The sequence below is a fragment of the Ambystoma mexicanum genome, chromosome 1p (genome assembly GCF_040938575.1).
Source record: "Ambystoma mexicanum isolate Mex_15411 chromosome 1p, UKY_AmexF1_1, whole genome shotgun sequence".
Lineage (NCBI taxonomy): Eukaryota > Metazoa > Chordata > Amphibia > Caudata > Ambystomatidae > Ambystoma > Ambystoma mexicanum.
This window is the reverse complement of record NC_090921.1, coordinates 1,382,659,943-1,382,687,485: the sequence shown is the minus strand read 5'-3', so window position 1 is coordinate 1,382,687,485 and position 27,543 is coordinate 1,382,659,943. Positions and strand designations below refer to the sequence as shown.

The 27,543-nt window shown below is 50.3% G+C and overlaps 1 protein-coding gene across 1 annotated transcript in view; it reads right to left on the bottom strand.

Annotated features, from left to right (window-relative positions):
• Positions 1-27,543, bottom strand: part of ITFG1 (integrin alpha FG-GAP repeat containing 1) — a 1,448,837-nt gene that overhangs the window by 598,310 nt on the left and 822,984 nt on the right. The window lies entirely within an intron of this gene.

The window sequence follows — 27,543 nt, the reverse complement described above, 5'->3', positions numbered from 1 at the left end:
CAGAAGCTATACTGAGAGACCCAGAGGTGCGGGAAAGGGTTGGAGAGAAAATCAAGGACTTTTTTGAGAGTAACAGGAAAGATGACACCGACGAGGGTATAAGGTGGGATGTTTTTAAGGCCACACTTAGGGGGGAATTCATAGCTCTATCAGCCCACCGGATGAAACAGGTGCAGGCTTTAGAAGCTCAATTGGAAGCCGAGCTGGATGCAGCTAGACAGGCGGCGGGTGACACTCCAATCTCGGAAAGCAATGCGAGAATACAGGAAGGCACTGGGGCAACTGAACCTCCACCTTACAAAAAAGGCGGAGGGAGCCCTATTAGCCGTCAGGCAAAGGTATTATGCTATGGCCAATAAAGCAGATGCTCTCTTGGCGCGTCTACTACGGGCCAAAAGGGCAGGAAATGGGATTACAGCATTGAAGACAGGCTCAGGGGGCCGGGTCACAAGGCAAGAGGAGTTACAGGAGACCCTTGCGGAGTACTTTAGCTCCCTGTACTCTTCACAGCACCCCGATTTTCAGCACTGCCGGATTTTCAGCAATATTATGAGGCTGCGCAGTTGCGCGTCATAAGAGAGTGGCTGAAAGGAGACGTGGGAACGCAAGATAAAATATGGGTAAAAATGGACAGGGCTGTGGCGCACCGGAACCTAGCCAAAGTTTTGTGGTTCCCTAAGGAGCACAGACCCAGGCATCTCTACCAGAGCACTATTACTAAACTGGTGGCCGATATATGGGACAGACTGTCAGGTCCGAGGGGAATCACTACTTTTCCATCTCCTTTTACCCCCATTTTCGGAAATGGGAATTTTACTCCGGGTTTGGAGAGGGGGGCATTCGCAAGATGGTGGGAAGGAGGCTGTAGGAAATTGTGTGACATGTTCCGGGGTGGGGAAGTATTATGATTTCACGATTGCAAGAGGGAATTTGCCGTACAAGAGAGTGACAGATTCCGATATGCACAGATACGTCACTGGGTATTACACCCGGAGGTTAGATTAGCGGCAACCCGGGACCCAACCCAATTTGAGAAATTCCTTCTCACCAACGATGGCACAAGGGCTTATTTCCAACATCTATAAAATGTTGCGTGCAGCGAAGGTGGGAACCCCGTGGGCTTATATGCGGGATTGGGAACGGGTCTTGGGGCGAGAAATAGATAGGCTGGAATAGGAAAAACTGTGGAGGAGAATACCCAAATTAGCCAAAGCTTCCCAACTACAAGAGGCATGGTACAAGATCCTATTTGGGTGGCACTATACCCCTGATAGGCTACATAGGATATACCCCTCAGTATCGGGGGAGTGCTGGATGGGATGCGGGATGGCAGGCACGGCGGAGCATATCTGGTGGAAGTGCCCGAAGATTCAAATTTTCTGGGAAGAAATACGGGAGGCACAGGAACAAGCCTTCAGTCGGGAGGAGGTAGGAACTCCGGTCCAGATGCTCTTGGGCATACAGAGTGATGCGGGGGCATGGGAAACCAGAGGTAGGGAGAAGGCGAAAGCAATCTTGACCGTGGCAGCAATATTGTTAATTGCACAGAGATGGAAAGGCCCGGAGGTCCCTAGATGCCAAAACTGCCTCCAGAAGGTTTGGGAAATCATAGCCCTAGAGTGGGCATCCTACGCCATGAAGGACAAAGTTCAGTCCTTTGCGGCTGATTGGGGTGAGGTGCTGAATGTGCTGAAGGACGATTATAGGGTGATGTAGTGCCTGCAGCGCTTGAAACTGTTGGATTTACAATGAACATTGAGTTGCAACCCGAATGAAGGGTGAACTAAGACGGACATGCTAGTTGCCAAGGGGGGAGGGGGAGGTGAAATGGGGTCGGGGGGAGGAAAAAGGGGTGGGAGGAGGGGGAGTGGAGGGCAAGTTGTTATCGCTTGGTTGTTATGTTTCCAAATTTCAATAAAAAGTTTACAAAAAAAAAAATATTCGCACTTTCCATGGAACCGTTTGCGGCCAGAATCTGCGACAATCCACAAATTCAAGGCCTAAGGGTGGGCGGCAGCAGCTGCTATAAGGCCTCCATGTATGCGGATGACGTCCTTCTCACCCCAACTCAGATTGATGGCTCCCGGAAGCGCTCTGGCAGGAGGTCTCAGCATTTGGAGAGGCGCCCGGTTTTAGTGTTATGCGAAATCAAAGGCCTTGGGGGGGGGGGGCAATATCTCACAGGGGCGGATAGAAGCACTGACAAACACAGGCCCCATCCCCTGGACTAGATCCCACATCTCCTACGTGGGGGTTCAGACACCGGACAAAATCGAGCGAGTGTACGAGCCTAATTTCCCACAGCTATTCAGGGACCTACTAAACGACTAGGAGCGCTTTCACAAGCAAAAGGTGTCATGGCTTGGGAGAATTACGGCCCTGAAAATGAACTTAGTCCACGACTGATCTACCAGAGCCTTACCCTACCAGTCAATATCCCTGAGGGAGAGCTCCAAAAGCTGCAAAAGTGGTTACTAAGATACATTTGCAGCATGAAAAAAACACGAATAACCAGGAGAGTGATCCTCCTGAGCGTGGCGGAGGCGGCCTTGGTGTCCCAGACATCTCCAGGTATTGCCTTGCAGCACAACTTTGACAATCCTTTGCTTGGCAGGTAACCAATAACCAACCCCAGTGGAAGCAAATAGAGGAAGCATGGAGCCCACATCTGCTTGTAACTCTGCCACACCCCGGCTTACCGGCCCACTAACATCCACCAAAAACACGGTTCAGTGCTGGATTAAGGCGGCGCGCCGGTGGTGCAAGAGACTCATTGGGACCCATGACCCAGATATGGAACAACTCTGACTTCACTCCCAGGATCATTCCAACAGGATTCCCTAAACGGTGAGAAGGGGAACAAAATTTCATCACCAACGGGACCCCACTATCCTTTGAGGAATACAAAGCAAAATTCTGATGCCCAGCTCTGACACTGGATGTCACAAAACAGAACAAAAACACACAGGCAGGGAACTTAACGCTCTAGAGCGCACCTTAACATCAGCGGCCTCAAGAGGGGAAAATCTCACTCCTCTACAGACTAGATATAGGAGACCCCACCAAGAAGGAAAACTACACGCTTAAATGGGAAAGGGAAATGGGAAGAGTGCTAGGGCTGGAGGACGGTGACGCATCTGGTCCAGTATGCATAAAAGCTCTAAATGTGTTACGAATAAGGAGGGGGCGGTGAAGGCCCTGTGCTCTCTATGTGGTGGACGAAATGTTGGCACACAGCAGTCACCAGGGAAACATGGGGAGTTTCTACAGCACCTTGTCCCCCTTTCTATACGATGCTGAACAATTCCCAGGGATTGTCCGCCGACCACCCGCCCTTCAAGGTGCACAAAGAACTGATCCCCCTCCCCTCACCCCTCTACACCTCACCCGACGCAGATAACCACAAGTTTCACAGCCACGCCGTGAAACCCAGTGCCCCTAATATGCCCCCATCTCTACTGTCACACCAAACCAAAAACTATGCACTAAAACCTGAAATCTATCAGCTTATCATTGATTCCTGTCAATGAAATGTAATGATTAACTTTCTATGCATAATACTGTCTCTTCCTTGATGCAGTTTCAATTTTTTGATGCTGATTCCTCTGCTTTAATACATGTTGTAAAAATCCAATAAAATGCAATATTGAAAAGGATGTATATTGCTATTACTTTTTCCTGTCTTACCTTTTGTAAGATGTGAAAAGTTCTTTGAATTGTAACACATTAAATAAAAAATAATAATTACTGTAATAAGTAGGGCCCACATATATGGTCACAAGTTTGAATATCTGGGTGACATAACATAGTATATACGCTTTGACATGCAAACAGCCACTGTTCTATGAGCCAATTTAAACACATTCTTGTCGGTTTCAAAGGCCACTTGGAACACATACAGTTCATGGCCAACGTCCTCAATCTTCTGCACCTATCGCAGCAATTTTAGCAGATTGTCAAAACGATATTGCACCATGGATGACCAGTTAAATCTAATGATTTCAAATACACTTGTGTTGTCCGTTCTGCAGGCTAATAAGCAACATTTCTCAGTCTGGGTGGACAGCACAAAGTTAACATCACATTAAAGTCCTGCTACTTGATGGATGCAACCATCACCGGCATTGAACAGTCTAATTTCATTCATTAAGCCCTTTGCCTCACCTTCCGAGCAAATTAGTCTGACGGCAGTTCATACCTGGTCAGATTTCATCTTGTACATACAGTGAAGTTGCGGCAGTTCGAGGCCACACAATCCATTCACTTCGCATTCTGATACGCACTTCTTGCTTCACTTCTGGAATGCTCACGATGTAGGCTCTGGACTATTTGAGAACTTAGATCTCCTAGTCATATCAGCTCATAATAAATTCCCATTTGAAAACTTGCCCAAAAGCCAGGTATTATCTGATATATTGGATCCAAGACTCCCATGATGGGCCCAAAGGTGCAGAAGGAACACTGCATTGTCGCAGTGTCACATTCCGAGCCGGAACCTTCCACAGGTTCCTCCAGGACCACAGCACAGCTGGTACTCCTGAAACTTTGTTCAACACTTCTAGCTAGGACTGGTGTGAGAAGTCAACTCTGATCACTCTCAGTTGGTCCTTTAGGTTATCTTGAATTTCACTGTGTACACAAATAGGTTTTCTCTTTCCCTGCCTTAACTAAAGTGCTAACAGGTCCATCAGGATGACTTCAGAACTTAAAGAGTCCATTGTCCTGTGTCCAAACATTCCTATCTCTTTCCCTTATACTTATAACTGAACTAAAAGGTTGTGCCAATGTTCTTAAAGGAGAATGACTGTCTCCTCCTGGACTGGATAGCACGGTTCTGGTTGCAAGTTCCTCACCAGGGATAAGGACTCCCTTCCCCTGGTTTTAATACTTGACACACAAAAGGACTACTGATCCTTTAACACTCTGCATCAGAACGTTCACTATTTCTTTATTCCAGGCGGAATTACTCCCTTCCCCGCGATCACTGGTTTGACCATCCTTGGGTGCTCAACTACCAGGAGAATGACTCCCTTCTCCCGGCCTTCCTTTCCTTGGCTTTGTTCTCACATTTCACAACACCAAGGGGAATGTCTCCCTTCTGCTGGCCTTTCTCAGGCTTACTTCAGAGTTCACAACACCAGGGGGGGGGGGGGGGGGGGGGGGTTTCGGGAGGGTCTCCCTTTCTGAGGCAAAGCTGCATAGTGCACAGCACCAGGATGAATGTCTCCCTTCTCCTGGCTTTTTGTATGCTTGGTTCCACAGCTCAACCCTCTATTGGTTTGTTCTGGCAGACCTGGTTCACTCTCTTGCCAGTTACTGCCCGAAGAAGACTTACACTTATCTTCGCTTATGGATTTGGGTCCCAGATTTGTAGCTCTCTACTACTTTGAATTGGCTAACCTGGGTTGCTTTCCTGCCAGATACTGCCACAAAGATACTTGCATTACGTTTCTGTTCTTGTGTTATTGACTCTTCCATGGTGGTCAGGGGCTTTACTTGAGCCCAAGCATGAGGGAGACCCCACGCATTCTCTCTGAGTTCTTGTGTCGGTCCCAGACCCTTCTCTGGTGGTCTGTGGTATCTCTGTTCCCACTGGGACAAGGGAGTTTATCCCTGAGGCTATGCCCTGCTTTAGGGATCTTTAGCATTCCACGCGTCTCTAGAGTTCCCGGTTACCAGTTTTCCAAATGGGACAAGTTAACAGCACTTCGCGGGTTCGTAGTTCTTCCTGCCAGCCTCTCTGGTACTTTTCTGTTCCGACTGGCCTTTTCCAGCAGCTCCTTGAGCTCCTCCGACTTCGAACAGTTTTGGTCCCGTCACTAGACCTGTGGGTCCACTTCCTCACAGGTATGAGACGGCCACTCCTTCAGCAACCCTGGTAGGAATCAGCCTCCTGATGGCTCCTCTGTTGCTTCGGCTTCAGCATCATCTCGCCTTCTCTCCTTAGCCCGGTTCGAAACTCCCGGGTATCGGTCACTGGCTCCTAACTTCTGCGGTAGAAAACAGCAAGTCCCTTCTCAGTTTCCTTATTATAGGGTTTGCCCTGCCCTTGTGTAACGTCAGTCCTTGTTGTTAATGGCTCCAGAGTATGCCTTACACTTCTTGAGAGCCACCTCGTCTCAGTACTTAGTTTTGTCACCCTTCCAGGCACTGCAGTAATATCTGGGTCTACTATCAGTAGTGGTTAAATCTTAAGGTTTGCAGCGATACATGATATACATGACGTATGGCATTTATAACGTGCCTGTACACAAATGTTTCTAGGCGCCACAAGACAAGGGAGGGAAGACATAGGGAGAACAAGACAAATGGTCATACTAGGCCTTGTCATTCAGATCATGCAAGTGCAAAAACGCTAAGTGCAGGGGGAAGGATAGGAGGAAGTGCAAAGGACAGGATGAGGGGGGAGGGGGGGACTGCGATTAGAGCAGCATGGCTCTGAGTAAGTGCAGCCAGGGCAGCGCAGCACTTGGTAAGTGCAAGGAGGCAGGGGGACTTTAGAGGTTACAGTTACAGCTCCTAAGTGCAAGAAGGCAGTGCAAAGGAAGACTGGTCATGGAGGAACCTGTTACTCAGTGAGGCTCTAAGGGAGCCAAGCAACCAGTCGGCGCAGCAGACCGATAATTTAGCAAGGGAGAGAGAAGGCAGAGGAGAAAAGGAGGTTCTTGAGCAGATTCCGAAACTTCAGGTGGTCTGGGTCAAGTCCGAGAGGGGCAGGGAGGCCGTTTCAGAGGAGGGAACCAACAGAGGAGAGAGATCCCTTGTGGAGGATGCAAAGTCTCTTGAGCTTGATCATTGCTGCCCCCGGGAGCCAGTGGAGAGATTTCAGGGCTGGTCAGAGACAGTCCCTGGGCTTGAGGCCAAGGATAAGTCCTGCAGTCCAGTTCAAGAATAGCTGCAGGGGGCGAAGAGTAGAGGTAGGCATATTGAGAAAGAGGCTATTGCGTAGTCCAGCCTGGAGAGAACCAGGGCTCTGGAGGCAGCAAGCTTCTGGGGGAAGGTGAGCAAAGGTAGAATACCTCTGAGGAGGTGGAGCTGAAGTGGTCCTTTTTGGCAAGGTATGTGAGGAGAGAACAAGAGGGTGAATCGAAGATGATACAAAGGTTTTTTGCCTCACAGGAAGGTGAGGGTAGCGGGACCAAGGAGGATGGCAGGGGTGAGAGGGAAAACGGGAGCAGTGGTCCCAAGGAGGAGGATCTCTGTCTGACTGCCATTAAGCCAAAGATTGTTGGAGGCGCACCAATCCTGAATTGCGTGTAGACAGTCAGGAATGAGTTAGGGAGGAGAGGAGGCTGAGGGATGCCTGAAAGAGAACTGAGTGTCATGTGCATAACACTGGAAGTTAGAAAAGAAAGTGGAGCTCAGGTGGGCCAAAGAAGCCAGATAGACATTGAAGAGCCAGGGTGAGAGGATACAGCCCTGGTGAACACTACATGTGGAGAGAGGTGATGGAGAGAACGGACCAAAGTTGGACCTGGGAAGGACAGTCCAGGAGGAATGTGGTCAGCCACGCCAGGGCCTGATCCAAGATGCCAAAGTTCACACAGAGTTGGTTGATCAGGGTGGTGTGATTCACTGTGTCGAATGCAGAGGAAAGGTCAAGGAGGATGAGAACAGAGGGCGAGCTGGAGTCGAGATTAGAAAGCAGATCTTCACAGGTGTTCAGGAGCGCAGTTTCCATGCCTCTGGCTGCTCTGAAGCCAGACTGATGGTCATGGAGACAACCAACAGATTGGAGAGTAAGCTGGGACATTGCCAGATTTTCTAGGTGTTTGCCCAGGAAAGGGGCGATAGAAATTAGGTGATAGTTTGTGGACATGTAGGATCAGAAGGTGGCTTTTTAAGGAGGGGGTGCACAAGTGAGTGCTTGAGGAGAGAGGGGAAAGATCCAGTGGCAAAAGAGTGATTGCAGAAATCGCCCAAGGCTGGAGTGAGGGTGGCAATGTGGTCCTTGATGGTTATGGAAGAGCAGGGGAGCACCTGTTTGGACAACATTTCATAGATCAGAGTTGTCTACAGACAGTCGGGTGTTGTCAGAGGAGGAAAAAGGACAAGGAGAGGGCGAGACAGCCAAAGGGGGCCTGAGAAAGGTAGAAGGGAAAAAGAGGAAAGCGAGGACGGGATGCCTTGAGTTTTAGTGGTGAAACGCAAGGCCAGAGCCGTAGAGAGAGCCTGGGAGGGAACAGGACTGGTGGAGGACTGCAGTACAATTGGTCAGCTCCTTGCAGCTTTTAAATAGTTTGGCTATGTTGTTAGAGGCCACAGAGACACAGGCTTGGATTGGGCCCTCTTCTTGGCATGGACAAAGAGTCTGTATTGCATTTGGAGCAAGTGGCAGGCCAGTTTGTCAGAGTATGCGCCTGAAGAGCTCCACTTCCTGGAGGTAGACTTCAGACGGATTCCCGTGACTCGGGCAAGGATGTCCAGAGTGTTGGAGACTGAAAGCTGCAGGTTAGAGAGGGCTGAGTGAGCCGCAGGAGTAGGAGGAGCAGGGAAAGAGGCAAAGGCGTCCACTGACGCTCGCTTCATGGGCCGAATGACCGAGAAGGAAGGTGGCAGTGCTGAGGAAGGCTTTGTTTGAGGGGCAAGAAGTTTCAGGTGAGAGGAGAGCAGAAAGTGTTCGGTCCAAGAGTGGTGAGAGGGTTAGAGAGGGGGATGTCTGAGGAGATGAAAACATCCAAGGTGTATCCAGCAGAGTGTGTCGGACCAGAGGGTAGAATGGAAAGGGAGAGAGAGTTGCAAAGGTTGCGGACAAGCCCCGAGGAGGGATTAGAAGCATCCAGGTGGATGTTGAGGTCTCTGAGGAAGAGGAGGAGGAGGAGGAGGAGGAGGAGATGAGAGGTCAAGGCAAGGAGAGAAGAGAAATCAGCCCATTCCGAGAGGAAGAGTGTTACCTGGCTAGGTGGCCAGTCAGAGGGCAGGAGAGATGGAGAACCTGCAGACTAGGCATTCAAAGGAGGAGTAGGCCTTCATAGGAATGACAGAAGCAGGGACCCACTCTGGAAAGATCAGGGCCACGCCACTTCCTGGCCGGTTGGTTCTAGGCTTGGAGATTATCCTGTAGCCCTAAGGGAGGAGAGTGTCAAAACTTGTGACAAAGCTGGCCGTGAACCTTGTTTCAATGAGAGCGAGGACATCCAGGGCAAGGTCTTTGAGGAGGTGGCAGATGTCAGAGGAGTGTGACAGCAGAACAAGAGTTGAGAATAGCGATATGGAGCAAGTTGCCACATTTGAAAGACTTCTGTAGAGGAGTGCAGGAATGAGGTACACCGAGCAGAGGCAGTAAAAAGGACTGGGAGTGGGCATAGGCAGTAGGGAGGAAGTTGATAAGACACGGGAAAAACCCATCAAGAAAGAGGAGATTGGGCTGAGAGCCCTGGACCATGACAGTACCTTTTAGATAGACAATGATGGTCTTGAAAGATTGGAAGGGGGGCAAAAGGACCTCCCACTGGGTGCCAAATTAATGGGAGAGGAGGAGAAAGGAGAGAGAACTAAGACCATATGAGAGGTCCATAGGTCTGGAGAGGGAACGACAAAGGATGTCAGTGAGAGTCTGTTTGGAGGAAGCGCTGATGTAGGTATCATCGATAGGGAGGCCTGGGTTGGAGACCAGGATATCCCTCTTGAATTTTTTCCTTCCAGACTTAGTTAAAGGGATAGGATAGGAGATAGAGTAGCAGTTTGTGAAGATGGGAGAGATTGAGAGCACCGTAGAGGGTGCGAGGAGGAAAGAGGGGAGAGTGAGGGAGAAAAAGAAGCACAGCCCAGAACCGCACACCACAGGAAACACCGGAGGGGAGGGTTGACACAGGAGGCACAAGCAGGTAACACCACAGGGGAACACAGGAACAGCGTCGACGGAAGACAGGTGGGGAGGGGAGGGGGGACAACAGAGATCAACAGCCAAGGGGAGAGGGCCAAAAGCAATCAATAGGCCCAACAGTAACCAAGTAGCCAGTAGTAGGGTGTGCAGAGACAGATCAGATTATAAAGGCATTTAGGTTGAAATACACTCACTGCAAGAAACACCCAGATTCAACCCTCCCAGACGAGGGAAAAATGCCTAGTTTTTAAACACAACAGCAATGCAAAAAAATTCCACTTTCCTAGAAAAATATAAGATGGCTAAACAATACAGTTAACTGAGATGCTTATGGGTAGTGCGATAAGAGAAATAAGGTTTAAGTTACATACCTGTAACTATTGTTCTCCATCATGGGTCTGGCATGGATACACATGCTTATGAGAAACGATTACACAGCAGTACATATAAGCAAACACGGGAGGTTGCAAGGCTCAACAGAAGTAATAAATACTTAACCCTGGAATAGACTCACCCTCAAGTAAACAGGTTGTGTAGCACTGCTTGGCCGACTCAGGCCCGCTCTGCTGGCGATGATGTATTCGGGAAGAAGACAGCTAACACCAAAGGCTTGTTGAGGTGGAACTCCGATGGCACCTTTGGCAAAAAGGTGGGATGTGTATACAGAACCACCTTTGAAGCGTGGAAGGTAAAGTACGGCTGCTTGCACCACAGGTACTGGATCTCCCCAACCCGCCTGGTCGAGGTGATCACCCACAATAGAAACTTGAGCGGGCCCTGATGCATCGGCTCAAAAGGAGCCTCCATGAGCTTAGTCAAAAACCACATTGCTCTCCCAAGCCGTGGCAGGAGCCTTCACTGGCGGAAAAGTCCTGAAGAGCCTTTTGAGGAACTCCTTGTCTGTGCGACCACAGAGAAGGCCTACAACGCACCCTGGTATAACGAGATGTGGCGGCCAGGTGCACCTTCATAATGATATGATAATGATATGGTACGATGTGGCATTTATAACGCGCCTGTACACAAGGGTTTCTAGGTGCGACACGACAAGGAGGGGGAAACAGAGGGAGGACAAAACGACGATCTTATTAGTCCTTGTGTCATTCAGATGGCGCAAGTACGGGTAAGAGGGAAAGGGAGAAATGCCAGGGGGAAGTGCAGTTAACTCACAAGTGCAGCCAGCGAGTGGCTCATAAGTGCAGAGAGAAAAGGGACTGTAGTGTTGCAGATACAAACCCTTAAGTGCTGGGGAGCCCGGAGGCAGTGCAAGGGCAACTGAACATGCAGGAGCCTGGGCCCCGAGTTCAGCGGGTGATCAGGTGACCAGTGCACAGAGCAGTCAGGTGCTTCAGCAGGGGAGAGGAAGAGAGAAAGCAGAAGCGAAAAGGAAGAGGAATGTGTCAGTCCAGCATTGGCCAAGAAAAGCAGGTATGGCAAGAGCTGAGGGGCCGGGTCGTGGCACGTAGAGGGGTAATCTCCTGAGCCCAGCACCACACAGAGAAACACTTCCACTTATTGCCATAGCACGTCAACATTGAAGAGGCCCTGGCCAGTATGTCCTTGGGCACCGCAGGTAAAGCATAATGTCCAAACTCTAGGGCTGCATGAGCCAGGCCCCGAGGTTCGGCGACGCTGGGTCGTGGTGCAGAATCGCGCCTCCATCTCTGGACAGAAGGTCTGGAAATACTGGCAGCTTGATGGACGGAACCTCCGACAGACGTAGCAGGTCTGGATACTAGATTTGCATGCCCACGCCGGAGCAACGAGTACCATCCTGCATTGACACTGAGTGGGTTGATCACTCGTAGCAGAAGTGGGAACAGAGGAAAAGGGTAAAGGAAGAGTCCCTGCCGCAGGAACGAGAATGCGTCCCCATTCTCCTCGGCTGTGGGAACCTGCTGGTGAACTTCTGACACTTGGAATTCATCGCTGTCGCGAAAAGATCAATCTGGGGTTGACCCCATTCGTGAATAGAAGATCCACCTGATCCTGGCAAAGCTCCCACTCGTGGCAAGTAGTTCCCTGCAGAGCGAGTCTGCAATGGTGTTCTTGGTGCCCTCCAGGTGAAAGGGGACGAGAAACATGTCCTGCCGAATGGCCCAGTACCACAAATCTTGGGCCTTCCCGGATAGAGCCGGTGAGCGTGTCCCGCCAGGTTTCCGGATGTAGAACATGGTGGTGGTGTTGTCCGTGAAGATCCTCACCGCCCAGAAGACAGCCCGATGCTCCAGGACGTTGATGGTAAGGATTTTTTCTTCTGGCAGCTAGAGGCCTTTGGCGTGCAGCTTCCCTGTATGAGCTCCCCAACTTTCCAGAGAAGCATCCGTGACGACCGTGTCCTAGCAATGAGGAACTTGGAAGGGGGCCCCTTGCGTGAGATGAGTGTGCACGCTCCACCACTGTATTACTCATCGGAACGCCTCATTGAGGGAGATTTAGTCAGTCCAGGATCCCTAGACTTGCAGCCATCTCACATCCAGGAACTCCAGGAGAGGCCTCACCTGCAGTCTGTAAAGGAGGACGAGGTTGATGAAGGAGGATATAATGCCGAACAGCGACTTGACAGCTCGCACAGTAGTCAAACATGCCGACAACAGGTGCTGCACCATCACTAGGATGGCTACCACCCTCTCTCACGAAGGAGCTGCCAGGCAAGCCACTGTGTCAAGTCGAGTCGTGCCCCCATAAACAGAGCATTCTGCGATGGCTCCAAGCAGGACTTTGGATAATGTATGGAGAATCCCAGATCCGTTGGCAGACACACGGTCCTTGCAGTGTGCTGTCTTGACAGAGCAAGGGATTGGGATCAAAACTAGCCAATCGTCCAGGTAAGGGTAGATGTTGATGCCCTTGAGACAGATGCACCGCCACCGTAGCCAAGCACTTTATGAAGACCCTTGGGCCGATTTCAGGCTGAAGGGAAGTGCCTTGAACCAACAGTGATGCCCCTGGACCACATACTGCAGGAACTTGCTGTGCTTCCAAAGGATGGGGAAGTAGGCATCCTACAGGTTCAGAGACGCGAAGTTGCCTTCCTCCAGTTGGCAGAGCACGTGCTGCAAGGAGTCCATCCATCCTGAACTTCTCAGACTTCAGGTACTTTTTGAGGCGTCGCAGGTCCAGGATAAGCCTCCAACCTCCAGTCTTCTTTCAAAAATAAGAAAGTATCTGGAGTATACCCCAGAGCTATGGAGGTGCTGGGGAACAGGTTCTATCACCCCCTATTTCTAACATGGCCTGGACCTCCTGCAGCAGCTGCGCCATGTTCTGTTCTTGTCGAGCTACAGGGGGAATACGACGACACCTGTGTTGGAACTCCAAGGTGTGCCCCTGTCCGAGAGCATCCAGCACCCATCTCTCGGTGGTGATGGTCTTCCACTCGCTGACAAACCACGCCAGCCGGCCTCCAACTGAGGTGCACCAGTGGGTATCCGAGTCCACGGCCGGTCCAAGCCTGTTTCGGTACCAGGGCCCTGCTGGCGCTGTCTCCGAGTCCATATGTCTGTGAGCAGCCTCTGAATGCCTCCTGCATCGTGGAGCAGGAAGGCTGCGAATAACGGGTGGTGTAGCCCTTGGAGGCCTGACAGGTATTCCTTTTGATGAACGTAAGGACGAGGCCCTTTGACTTGTGTTTGCGACTAGAAGGACTTCTGGAAAGCGGTCTTTGAGGACTTTTAGACGGAGCAGGGCCCGGTCTAGACGGCAGTCTTTGCTGAATTTCTGATACCAGCATGTGCAGCGTGGTTAGAATGTCCAACAAAAAGTCCCTGGGTTGAGGTGTAGAAGGAGTGAGAGAGGGAGGCCCTGGGCTGGTCACCACTTCTGGAGAGGTAGCACCGCGCAGTGACCCATCTTCCAATAAATGTCCCTGGCCCCCTTCATGGTTTGAATAGAAGCCTTTGGGGCAGGTCATCACCCTCAAAGCTGGTATAAATATGCTCCGGTACTCTTGGTTCAGCTCCTTGTTCTGTACCCTTCTTAGGGGTTGTTAGAGACCTACTCCCGACCCTTTCCAGAGACTTCTGGGGGGAGGAGGCTGATGTCCCCTTTCCTATAGTCCTTGCTGAAACCGTGGCAGTTACCTCATACTGTGCTGGTAAGGACACCCACGGAGTAGCCGTCGCTGTGACTGTGGGCACAACTTTCATGGTCTGCCCTCATTTTGACAAAGTAGTGGTAAAGAGGCCGTCGACAGGGTGGCCACAGCAGCCGTCAATGTCGCATTTGATGATGGCGTTGTCTTGGCTGGTTGAGATGTCGATGGAGGTAGAGAAGAGCCCATCTTGGATTTCTCGTTCGTTGCCTTGTCCTCCGATGGCAAGCAGGGTTTCAAAGGGGTCAAGGACTTTCTCTTAGAGTGTGCGACCCCTGCTGGCAGGCTCGCCGTGGATGTGGCTGGTGATGGCGACCTTGTCCTGCCGGAACCCACAGTAGAGGCAAACCCAGTGGGATCTATGGCGTGCAGCCTTGCCTTCTTTTGGATCCCTGCGGGTGGGGCGGCCTCAAATTACCTCGACCTCTTATCTAAGGGACTTGGATCGTGGGACCGTCCGGTCCTGGGAAAAGCAGGACCATGCCAAGAGGGCAAGTCTGGGGCCTTAACCGATTTTAAGTATGCCGCCAGTCTGCTGTAGCAGTCCTTGGTATTTTCTTCGAAAAACCACAGCACACCTCAACCCTCCTCATCATGGTCCGGATGCAGGCAGTAAAGAAAATGGTGATGTCGATCCTCCACAAAAACATTGCTTAGTACATATTTCATGCAGAGTTTGAAGAAGCATCTCTTCTCCTCGGTCATGGTGAAAAGGTGCGAAGTAGGGCAAAACCTGGGCCTTCCGATGAAATATCCTCGATGTAGTTTGATCTTCACCGCAGTCGTCCTCCGCTTGAACATAAATCCAAAAATCAGTAGAAACTTTTTTTTAAGCTCAAAATATTAGGAAAAAAGCTTGGAGAGGACTCCCAACACTGAAGCGTGCGGTAAAAATCTGAAGATTAAAATCTGAAGACAAGGGGTGGAGCTTAGGGAGAGGACTGTCATTGGATGGGGGGGGAAGTATGACAGAGGACAGTGATTGGTTTAGAGGAGAAATAGTTTTAAAGTGAAAGAGAAACTTTATTTTACCAAGGATTCCCAGCCTGATGACGGAGAATTTTCATGAGCCATGCCAGACCCCATGCTGGAGAAGAGTAATTAGAGGGGTGGGTCAGTTTAGTGGGGTGAAGTGATTGCTGCCCCCCCAGACCGCACCACACTTACTTTAGCAGTTAAAGCAGGCTGGCGGCTGCAGGCTTCTTGCTTCCCCGGCTGACACCGGCAGACACCATCTTGAGCTGCTTTTGAAGGAGATGTCCTTTGCTTCGGGGCCCTTAGCCGCTGTGGTCTGCAAGGGGCAGTGGGGCTGTCCTACCGTCAAGACTTAAGGAGGGCCACAATCAGGGGTCGGCGGAGAGCTGGAGGGAAGGGAAGAAAGGCTCACAGAGGCTCCAGGCTTGGAAGTGTTGGGTAAGGTATTGGGGTCTACACTGTAGGGAGGGATGTTGGGTAAGAGGTGCTGTACCGCGTTCATCCTAGATGGTCATCCTTATCCCTAGAGGGGGGGGGTCTCTCTCCCCATGTGATCCTCCCACTGACTGCCCCTGTCATGATGCCTACCTCCAAGGAGCCAGACAGGGCCCGGCACCCTCAGAGGCAGGCAACATGTATACTAGGGAAGTCCCAGCCACCCCAGATAGGGGCTCTTTGGACTCAGTCCTGGCGCCGTTGGCGTCAGGCTCATAAGGGATAACAGTCCTGGCACCATCGGCGCCAGGCTCATACAAGATATGGAAGGAATAGTGTTTGGTGCAAACTTACCTGGCAGACCATGCTGCAATTCCCTTACCTGGCAGATCATTCTACAACTTCCAGATGAAAAAGGAACTACTTAACCACACGGGTGTGGCTGGTGGCAGGATACATACCTTCAGTGGAAGGATACATACCTGGGACTACTTGAAAGGCTATTTAAGCCACGCCCAGACAGCAAACCACGCTTCGCGTTGTTCTGCTCATAGCAGCTGGACGCTCACCGTGCCTGCTCCTGCTCCAGTCCTCGACCATGCCTGCCAGCATCCTGGAAACATCTAAGGATAGAAAAGGGAAGAAGAAACAGGTGAAAACAAACCTTACCTGTTAAAGCTGCATTCCGGATTCAGCGCGCCAACGTTCCTGCAAAAAGACATCATTTTAAATACTCACCGCGTCGCATACATCTCGGCGCACTTCTCTTACCTACACGTTTCGCCTTCGGCTCTGCGATGCCCATCCGGATCTCCTGCAGCATTCCAGCACCTATGGGGAGACGAAGAGAAGAAAGCAAGGTGAGAAGGGGAAAAAAACCAAGAAGCACTTACCCGCCAAGCTAATTCTTCTTACCTTCGGGTCGATGCCATTCCTTGGGCATTTCAGCACCCCGGCCCCTATGGGGAAAAAGCAAACATCACATTAGTGAATGCAAGAACCGTAGCAAACAAACTATTTTAAACTTACCTGCTTACAGGTCGGACTCAGCTTCTGCTTCGTACCGGCTCCATTTCTTCAGCATTCTCGAACTCCGGCCCCTAAGGAAAAAGAGACAGGAAAAGACAATAGTGGGCCTACACCAAAACTCACCTGAAATCAGGTTTTCGACGGAAACCGCCCTCAGCCCGGAGTCTTCCATTACCTGCAAAAGAGAAGAGGAACAGTTGAGACTCAAGCTTGCCATAAACATTTACGGTACTTACCGGAACCGACAAGCGAACTCGAACTTACTATCCAGTGACGTAACTGGATCCCAACGCGCCCCTGCATCAGAAGCAGGATGGAGAGCTCGCCTTTTCAATCCCTAAGGCGAGTCTCCACAGGGAATTACAGAAGGGTTGTAAGGAGGGTGAGAAGGGGAACGGGAGATCAACACAAAACCCGCAGAGTATTAACCCTTCCTTTTCGCTCACAGAAGGGTATTCATCCGAGCCAGACAAGCCGGATTTGGGAACCCAGCCCACTCCATCTTCAGGGTGCTGAATATCTCCTTTGAAGAGGCCACTGCCGTCCAGACCACGCCCGCGCCTCCGTGGGAACCAGGTGAGCGTTACAGCCCCTCCCCACCCCCGGGGGGGGGACTATCGAGTATCAGCCTCACCACCCTGGGCTAATGGGAAGGGGCTCCCCCTTGCAGAGAAGGGACGACATCTAAGGATTTATCACAGTACAAATGGTTCTTCCTCACCAACATTTATGCATGTCATGATGTGTCATCTATGTAGTAAGTAGTCCGGGAGGGGTTGTGGGCACTGCCTGAAGCCACTTCACCCCTCTCCTATCTGAAGGAGGCATGTTATAGTACAATGGGTCTAGTTGTTCACATTGGGGAGGGTGTAGTTTCAGACCTGATTCAGTTTACCAGCTCTATTGACAAAGAAATTGAAGATCCTTGGCAGAATGAAAGCATTGATATAGCTAACTCTTAGAGAATAAACGATTCAGTTTTCTTAGGTGAAGAGAAGTGAGAATACTTGGACAGTGTCAAATAAGTGCTGTTGTACCTGCTCTGTGTGCACAGGCCAGAACTGATTTTAACATATCAGTAGATGGAGAAAGATATTTCAGGACTCTTTCAATAACAAGGGAATAGGTATTTAAGGCAGATTTGAATTATGCATCTCCATTGCTAGTCACAGGAAATATTAATGAATATTTACTGTGTTAATGAATAAATCATGCTTTTCTACTTGAACTAGAAATTGCATTAGGGTCAAGTATTTACATTTGATCCACACTCATCTGCGTGCAGATAGGAAATGGCAGCAAAAGGCACAAGGCCCAAATAGCGTGGTATGCAATTCATGCCCCCTTGCAAGAGAGCATGAGATGCCAGAGCTAGAATATTATGGCACATGCTCAGTGTAGCATGAGAAAACGCAACATAACATATGCACTACAAAAATACAGTCACAAACTTAGACATTTAAACAAGTGTAATGAGCAATTTAAGAAGAGAAATGTTATAGAGCTATTTTCTGAATAGAGCACTAGAACAACCTTTATGTCATTGGGTAGCTGTCATTTTGAATTGTAATTTTGATTTGTCCTGTGTTCCATGGGTTGTGTAAAGATTCTTTAACGATTTGTATTTTTCCTTTTTATCAAGGTTTTTAGAGAAGGTGATATTTTTGATATGAGCTCTAATGAATGCTCACCTGATTAAAAATGTGACTATAAATTTTACACAGAGTGATTATTGAATTGTTAGTCACCCTGCACCCCTGCATGCTAGCACTGCTGATCGGATAGTTTCCCCTGCGACCAATCATTATGCGTGTTCTGCATTTTATAGTCCCTGGGATGACCGGTTAGCCTTCCGCCCTCTGGAGTTCCCCTTTGTGATTCGGTCCAACCTGGAGACCCAGATTGGCCAAATGCAGTAGAAAAGATAATACCTCAGGTGTTTTACATAGAAAAGTGTCCACATTCTTATCCCTGCACCAGACGCAGATTTTATTCCAACGGCAGCAGTACAAAGACTTTGTTGCTGGACTTCTGACCGAAAGCTAAATCTCCATTATGTCATTCGTGAAGTCCCAATAATTGTACCTCAGCCTCTCAGAAGCCAAGCATGAAGGTGGAGAGTCTTGTCCTCTGGATGGAGAACCTAACCCTCCTCTCGCGAGAGAAGGTCCTCTTTGTGGAAGACGTATTGGAGGGTAGATGGACATGTCCAGAAGGTTCAGCTACCACGTTCTCCTTGCCAAATCCGGGACAATAAGGATCATGGATTTACCAAACGTTCTCAACCTCCTGATCACATGAGGAATGAGGGGGACTGGAGGAAATGCATAAAGGAGTGGAAACTCCCAGTCCACTACAAATGAGTCTCCTAGAGCTCCTCTTGGGGGAAATTCACTGGAGCACTACAGTTCGCACTTCCTGTTGACACTGGTCACAAACAGATCCACTTGAGGGGTTCCCAAAGGGTGAAGATCTCTTGAAGGACTTCCTTAGCTGGTTCCCACTCGTGCGATTCCTTCTTGTATTGCCCAGAACCAGAGCTGCATTGCCTCTCTGCACAGTGGTAGTGACCCTACACCACTTCTTGTTTAAACATAAACCCAAAAATCAAATGTAAATGGCCACTATGTTGTCCGTCATTATCAGGACATTAATTCCTCGTACAGAGGGCAGAAATGCCTTCAGAGAAATGTGTAGTTTGGACTCTGATGGAGACCAACAACTGCTGATTGTCAGATCGTTGGCGTGGGCCCCCCATCCTGTGAGTGAGGCGTCAGTCACTACCGTTATATTCGCCCATGGGTCCAAAAAGGTTCTCCGTTCAGGATGTTGTCCTTGCAGGCCCACCAGAGGCGATCCTGTGCGACCCTGTTTGGAACCTGAAGTAGGTCTGACATGTTGCCAGAGAATTGAGACCAATGTGTCCAGGGAGCCCATTGAAGGGATCTCATTCTCTAGCAAGACTCTGGCACCAGGTAAATGCAGGATGCCATGAGGCCGAGCAACCTCAAGAAGTCTAAGGCCGGGAGACGCTGGGCACTCTGAAATTCAGTGACCATCTGCAGAATGTCTTGAGACCTTACCTTGGGTGGCGAGGTCTTTACTAAAGATGTATCTACTACAGCGCAGATGAACTGGAGTTTTTGAGATGGTATCATGTGGGACTTCTTTTAATTGAGGGAGAAGCCCAGTCTGTAAAGGGAGTGGCAGGTCATGCTGAGATGATCCAGGTCTTGTTCGGGAGAATGCGCCCTGATCAGCCAATCATCCAGGTAGGGGTAGAAGTGAATCCCCCCTCTGCTGAGACTTGCTGCCACCACCGCCATCAGTTTGGTGAAACCCCTCGGGCGGAGGTCAGCCCGAACGGCAGAACTCTAAACTGATAGATAACGGCAAACCTCAGGTACCTTCTGTGCTTGGGAAAGATTGGCACATGAAAATAAGCACCCTGAAGGTCCAATGACACCATCCAATCCTGGAGCTGAAGTGTGACCATATTGAACTTGTCCTTCCTGAGGAACCTGTTCAAGTATCTCAAGTCCAAGATGGGTATCAGTCAGAAACATGGAGAATACCTTCCTTTGTTCCTCTCCGTTACAGGTATGCTCTATAGCACCTTTCTCAAGCAGGCTCAACATTTCCTGCACAAGGAATGGATCTGGAACCTGTAACGAATGGCTGTGGATGCACAGTCCCTTAGGGTGTAGGGGAATTTTGCAAGTGCAAATGTAGAGTTAGCTGATTTGAGAGCCATGCTCCCGGCATGAAAAAAAAAAAAATCTTGACCAGGCGTCAATTTTCCAGGTGCGGGCGACTATGATTCTACCCGCCAAGATGCATTGAGTCATCAGTTTGGCTTTCCTTCCTGATCTCGGGTAAACCCCCGGGACCGGGATCCCCAGGGGAACTGGTTCGGGCTGCAGTGGAATAGCTCTTTGGGTAATATTTCCGATGGTGGTTAGGCATTGTTTCCAGAATTGTTTCACCTTGGGGCATAGCCACCACAGGTGGAAGAAGGAGCCCGGCGGCCCACAGAGTATCCAGCAGGAGGGATCCAGTGCTCGATTCATATGATGGAGCCTGAGCGGGGGATAATACCAGTGCAACCGAATTTTATATGCACATTCCATGTTCGTAATGCAGGAGGACGAAGTGTGTGTCCGTGCCTATATGTCCACCCATTCCTGGTCCTCCATGTGGCATCGTAAGTCTGCATCCCACTGTGCCATGTATGAAGCTTTTACGGAGAGGAAGTCCACCCGTAAGCGTTTATATAGAGTGGAGGTTCTCCCCCACAGCGGGGGATCCTGTAGAGTAAATTCAAGGGCTGTGGGGGTGCGTGTCGCAGCTTGGAGAGTCTGGGGATGGGAAAACCAGTGGCAGATTTGGATATAGGAGAATCTGTCTCCTTGAGATGGAAGGCCTCCTTACATTGTTCGAAGGTGCGGGGTAGACCCCCCACAAAGAGCTGACCCAAGGTTACCAGACCTTCCGCGATCCAGTTTTTAAAATTCTGGGGTTGGGTCCCTGGGGAGAATGCTGAGTTGTGAAAAATTGGGAAGGATGGACCTAGACCCCTCGGGATCCCCTTGCGTTTCAACGCCCAGTCTCATGAGTGTAAGGTGTGTTTGGTGGAGGATAGTAATCTCTCCCCTTGCCGAAGCTGTGGGAGCGAGATTATGTGGGAGGAGGCGTAGCGGGAGAGTTAGGAGAGATTGTTCTGCTTCCACCCATCTTGGGGGCTCAGCAGGTATCAGCCAAGCGTGGATTTGAGCTAATTGTGCTGCCATTTGATAGCTCTGTAGATCCAGGACCCCAAGCCCGCCCAGTTTAGCATTGCCCATCATTGTCTTCTGAGCGATTCTGACCTTTCTACCCCTTCATATGAACCGGAGCATTTTCCTTTGTAATCTACGGAGAGCGGGGAGGGGAATAGCAACTGGCAGCGAGGAGCAGGCATATAAGAACCTGGGGAGGAGGTTCATTTTACAGGCTATAATGCACCCCATTAATGAGATTTCTTGTGATAACCAGCGCTCCAGGTCCTTTTCGAGCTCTCTAAAGAGTGGGGAAAAGCTTACCTGGTAAGTATCCTTCGGGCTTGAGGGAATCTGAACCCCTAAATACAGAAATTGATCTCTTTTTCCAATGAATAGGGCTGAGAGAGCTGAAAGATTCTCTCTTCTGAAGTCAGGCCTATTCCCAGGGCTATGGATTTGTCGAAATTAATTGAAAAGCCTGTGACTCTCCCAAAGATATACATTTCTGAAAGAGCCTGTCTTAGTGAGGTGCCCACTTCTGAGATGGTGAGAAGCACATCATTAGAGGGCTATTTTGTGTTGGGAGGGGCCAATGTGTAGGCGCATGATGTTAGCGTTCAGTCTAATTCTTTGAGCGAAGGGCTCCATAACCAAGGCAAATAAAAGCGGGGACAGCGGGCATCCTTGCCTAGCCCCGCGGGTTAAAGGGATTGGGCAGGAGAGGGAGCCATTAACCCTAAGTAGAGTTTTCGGGGAGCTGTAGTTAGCGAGGACCATTTTTTGAAAACTAGACCCAAAACGAAATGCCTCTAGGGTGAGCTGCATAAATACCCAGTTGCGTTTGTCGAACATTTTGGTGGAGTCCAAAGCCAGTAGCGCCATTTTCCGTGAGTCCTGGGAAGCAATATCAATTAGGTTCAGGGCTCTGCGGATGGCATACCGTGCAGATCTGTTTTTAATAAAGCCGGTTTTGTCGGGATTGATTATGCTAGGCGGAATGTGTGACAAACAATTTGCTAGGATGTTGGAGTAAATATTTGCGTCAAGGTTTAATAGAGCAATCGGTCTGTAGGAGGAGGTGTCTCTGGGATCTTTGCATGGCTTGAGCAGGAGAACAGCGATTGATTCCTGTATGGAAGGGGTTACACAGAGCCCGATTCCCTGAAGGAATTGAAAAGCTGAACCAGGGCGGGGATTAGTTGGGGGCGGAAGATCTTATAGAATTTAGTGGAGAATCCGTCGGGGCCCGGAGCTTGGGATTTGAGAGATTTAATGGCAGAGTCGACCTCCTCATCTGAGATTGGAACATCCAGGCTTTCCCGGGCCGAGTCTTCTAACTGGGGAAGTGTTGCCTTCCGTAAATATTCTTGTTGCTCGCCTTGATCTTGCGGCGGTGTGACCATCGCCTGCATCATGTGGTCTATCGCTAGCTGCAGCTTCGCTTGTTCCGCGTATTGCACCACGCTGCATTGGTCACGAAGCCGGGTGATTGTGTTTCTCCTTTTCACTTTGGCTAGCTTTGCCACCAACAATTGGTCTGCTTTATTATTCCCGATATAGTAGAATTGTTTAGATTTCGCTAGCAGATGAGCCATGTGTTCAGCGTAGTGGGCTTCTATCTTGTTCCGGGCGGCTTGGATAGCTTGCTGAGTTTTTGGAGACCAGCCTTTTCTCTTATTTTTTTCCACTTCTCAGAGTTCCTCTTCGAGGACCAGACAGGCTTCCCGTTTGCACCTATGATATGCTACTCCCTGTGCAATCGGTTCCTCCCGGATGACCGCCTTCATTGCGTCCTAGGTGTTTGCCGGGGAGGTATCTTCATTCGTGTTTTCCCTGAAGAACATCTGGATCAATTTGGCAATGGAGTCTCTTAGCGGCATCTCATTAAGCATGGGGTCATATAGAGTCCATCTGCATTGAGGGTTTGGAGTCGGGTTGTGTGCTCGAAGCGCCTGGGTTATGGGAGTGTGGTCACATAGGACTCTAGAGCCAATGGACACCTCTTCAACATAGGTCAGAATCTGTGGAGATGTCAACAGGAGATTGATCCTTGAAAAGGTTCTGTGCACATAGGAGTAAAAAGAAAAGTCTGTTTCGGTGGGATGGAGCACCCGCCATGCGTCTACCACATCCAAGGTCCTGAAGAGGTGGAGGAGTCTGATGGTGAGCTTGAAGTGGCCCTCCACATAAGGGGAGAGGTTGTTGCCCAGGGATTCGTAGAAGGTAGCTTGTCCTTCATTTGGGGCATATACTGAGATGAATGAGTATAGTTGTCCCAGCAACAGGCATTTGACTGCTATGTAGCGACCTTCGGAACACTGTTTCGTTTCCAAAATTTGAGGATCCAGTCCCCTTGCAAAGTGGAACACAGTACCCCCTTTCTTTGTGCCACCTGAGGCCATAAATTGAAGTGGGAAGTGTTTGTTACGCAGCCGCCCAAAGTCTGCAGGCAATAGATGGGTTTCTTGCAGGAAGGCCACTGTGGCATTTTCGTCTTGCAATTTTTGTAGAATGGATTTGCGCTTGGTGGGGGAATTCAGCCCTCAAATATTGCTGGAGACAAGCTTCAAGACACAGTGCTTTGGGGTGGAGTCCAGGACCACATTAGAGCCTGAGTGGGGGGGAGAGGGTTGAGATGAGAGCGTATCAGCCATTATGTTGGGGAATCATCAGCTGGGTGTCATCCTGCCATTGGGATTTTAACTTAGGCCTCCAACAAGAGGCCGGAACTTTAACCAGCCGGGGGGCCGACATTTTTAGTTTGCCGCCTCCTTTAGCAAAACGGGCCAAACATGTATACCCAGCTAACGTGGCTAGGGTGGGAAACGGGCTCTGTGTTTCTCTCCAAGGACCTTTCGATGGGATGTACCTAGGAGGTAGGTATGGGCCGTGGGGGGCCCGCTGCGGGTGTTCCATGTTCCGGTATCGGCGATGCTGTATTGGAGCAGCATGGGATCTTTGAAGGAGTAATGGAGTTGGACTTTAATCCGTCAGGGCGGAGCAGGCCCAGGAAATGCCCTGTAGCCCTCGGAGACCCCGAACCCCCAAGGACTCTCCAGGCTCGCCCATTCAGCTGTGAGCTACCTTCCCCATTTATTCTTTTGTTCCTTCGACCAGGATGCCCGTCTTAGCTTTGGCAAGGAAGTACTCGTCCTGCCTCCGCACATCCGAGGGCTGGGTCTTCTGAGCCCTCAGGGGAGGCTGAATGTAGAATTTCCTCTGCATCTTCAAGATGACTGATGCTCCGGAGAGAGCCCTTATAGGAAAATTGCAGTGCTGATGGGAACAGCCATCTGTATTGGATTTGCTCATCTTGGAGAAAGAGGGTCAGAGGTATCTTCTTCTCTGTAGCGTAAGGAGAGAGGGGTCCTGATATATCTGGAGGGGGAGCCCTGAAAGGTTAGCTTGTCCCAGGACTGACCTGACCTATTGCTGATATGGCTTCTTTTGTGGTGTAAAAATGCACCCTCATTATGACGTTGGGGGGGGGGGAAGAGTCTGAGTCAACCCCTTGACGAGGGCGTAACCTGTGGGTGCGGTCTAATAGCAGCAGGCTTTTGTCGGCATCAACGACTGGAAAAAGTCCCCTACATATTCTGCCAGGTCTTTGTCCGGGACCACGGATGGAATGCCTCGAATCCGTAGGTTATTGCGACAAGCCCTGTTTTTTTCGAGGTCTTCCTGCTTAAATTCAAGGATCTCGCATTTATCCTGGAGTTTTCGGATTGAGCGTTGAATTTCCCCCAGGGCCGTTGACTGGTCTTGAGATAGGTCCTCTACCACCCCTAGCCTCTGCTCAGCCTCTGTGATCCTGTGGTCGGCCTGCTCTAGTCTTGTGGTAATCTTGGTCATACATGATCTAAATTCTGCCTTGATGTCAGACATAAAAGCTTGAATATCCTCCTGGTGGCCAGAGCTCCTTTGTCATCCGAGGCTTTTTAGGGTGTGAGTTTGGGGGGCGGAGGGGTCAAGCTTCTTTCCCCTGTCTGCTGAGAGCAACATAGTAGCTATATTTGTATTTTTGGAGAGTTTGGACCGCTTAGACATGGTGTCTGCTTGCTTGGTGGAGATGGGAGCCTTGAGGACCCCAAATCGGAAGGGTGCAGATGTAGAGGATGGCCAGACCCCTTTTTCCTGTGCTGTGCGGTGAGAGAGAGGTTACTGTCAGATGGGTGAGGGATTCCTTGTACTAGATTTTGTTAGGTGTGACCCAGCTCACTGAGAAGATCGCAGGCAGCCAGGTACCCCGCAAGTGCGAGAGGAGAGGATCCTACAAAGAGGGGGGCGTAGGCTCCCAGGTCACCTTAGAATAATCAGGATATGAATTGGTGCTGGCCATGTGGGACCTGTGGGAACCCTGTCCCACCAAGCAGGTGTGCTCGGTCTGTTGCTGCTAGAGGGGGCGGATAGCCAGAGGGGGGGGGCGGCGAAGGAGGCAAATCATGATGTGGGTCGGGGCGCCCCAGGAAAGAAAGGTGGCTTCCGGAATGATTCCGAGCCAGAGGAGAGAAAGAGAGTATCCGATGCTGGGCCAAATCTGTTAAGCAGGACCTCATTTCTTGGGTAGCCTCCAATGATTTTAATAAGATGGCTTTCCCGCCTAGGATTACTTAAGGGACTTGCTGGAGGCTACGGTTTGTGGGATTGGAGGCTTTCAACTGTTCCACATACCTTGTAGCAATGCTTGTAGTTTGAGGGCCGCCGCCAAGCGTTGGTCCCCCTCCTTCCCAATGTGGGGGGGACTGGAGAGGATCCTAGAGTCTCGTGGTGTCAGGGCGCTCCAGGGCAGGCAAGGTGGCTGTTATTGCAGGTTGGGGAAGGCTTATGCAGCTGCAGGCTCCGAACGATGCTGCCCAGGCCCCCACAGTTATCCTCTGAGGACGCAGCTGGTTGGTGTGCCTTGTGGAAGTGGGAGAGCGGCGATATTCTGTCATGGGCCGGAGCGCCCCAGGATATAGCTGTGGGCCCAGGGGTGGTCCGATGCCAGAGGGAGTGGGATAGACGTAAGGGTGATCCAGAATCTCGGCAGGCATTACAGCTGAGCCTTGCCATTGAGGAGGAGCCTCTGCTGGGCTTTGGCCCCTCATTTCCATGGGTGGGGGGGGGGGGAATCAGGAATCCACCAGCACCTCTGCGGAGCCCAGTGGGCGCACTCCCCACCTCGATGCTGTCTGCAGATCCGGGCTGGCAATTCTCATCTTCGCTCTGCGCGAGGGGCTAGTGGAGGTTGCCGTGCCCCTCCGCAAGCAGGCGGGTAGAATGGGACAGACCTTAAGGTACCGGCTCACCACCCGATCTGGAGGGGGTCTCTTAGCCTGTCCGGCAGCCAGGAGGCCGCCACCTCGTCCCACGGAGCCGCGGTCTCCGCCTCCAGACCCCTTTGTTTGTTGCTTCAGGGCGTATTGGGTCTGGCTGTCATCTTCGAATCCAACAGCGGCGGACCCACGGGGCTCTTCGTTCCCGTTCTGGGCTCCTGATAAGTCCTAGCTCTGCATCTTCACCCCAGCGGGTCGCCAAGGCTTCCGGACGCCGCAGCAGGTATTGGTTTTACAGAGAGAACTCGCTGAAAACGGCATTAATATCAGCAACGCAGCGGGCTTCCCACGGAGGCCATCAATGGAGCGATCACATCGCTGGCGCCCCAGGCCACACCCCCATCTATCCAATTTTTAATGGTAGGACCACCCGCAAATTTCAGGATATCACCATTCTCCCTGCTAGTAGCATTTTCAGAGTGTTGATCTCGTCATCCAGGCGCCCGATCAAGTTTCAACAGACAAATCTGGGGCGTGACTCAGGAAATTGGCAGAGAAGTAAAGACAGTGTGTCTTTAACCACTCCAAAAGCTCTGCATCATACTGAAATCCAACATCAAGCGGCAAAAACAAGTTGGTTATCATGAACTCCTACAGCACACAGAGTCCTTTGGGTTTATCAAATGTAGTCGGTGAGCGCCATGTATACTTTGGCTTCCAGCGTAGCAGCGATTTCTGTTTAATACAGGTTGTATCACTCATAAAGCTTACTACAGTTTGAACACTCCATTTATTCAGAATAAAAATGAATTCTACCGACCTAGTCGCAACGTTCACACTTCTTGTTATTTGCAGTGAATTCCTACCTATCCAAGTAAAAAGAATGCAGGTGTTTCCATTTGCAATAGAAGCTTCTCATCTGTGGAATGCTCTTCATTTTGAACATTTGAGCTACTAAGGACATCTAAAGCTTCAAGAACCTCTTAAAAACCTGGATGTTTACAAAGTTGTGATGGTGGCAAGTTCCTCTCTGTTTCCAGGATCCTAATTTTGGGAGAACAAAGAAGCCTTTTCTGGTATGCATGCACTTCACCAAGGCTAAAAATCAGATCATCAAGGGGTGGCAGTCGGAGGCAGAAGTCTATTCAGCTAGAATCTGTTTCCAGGACC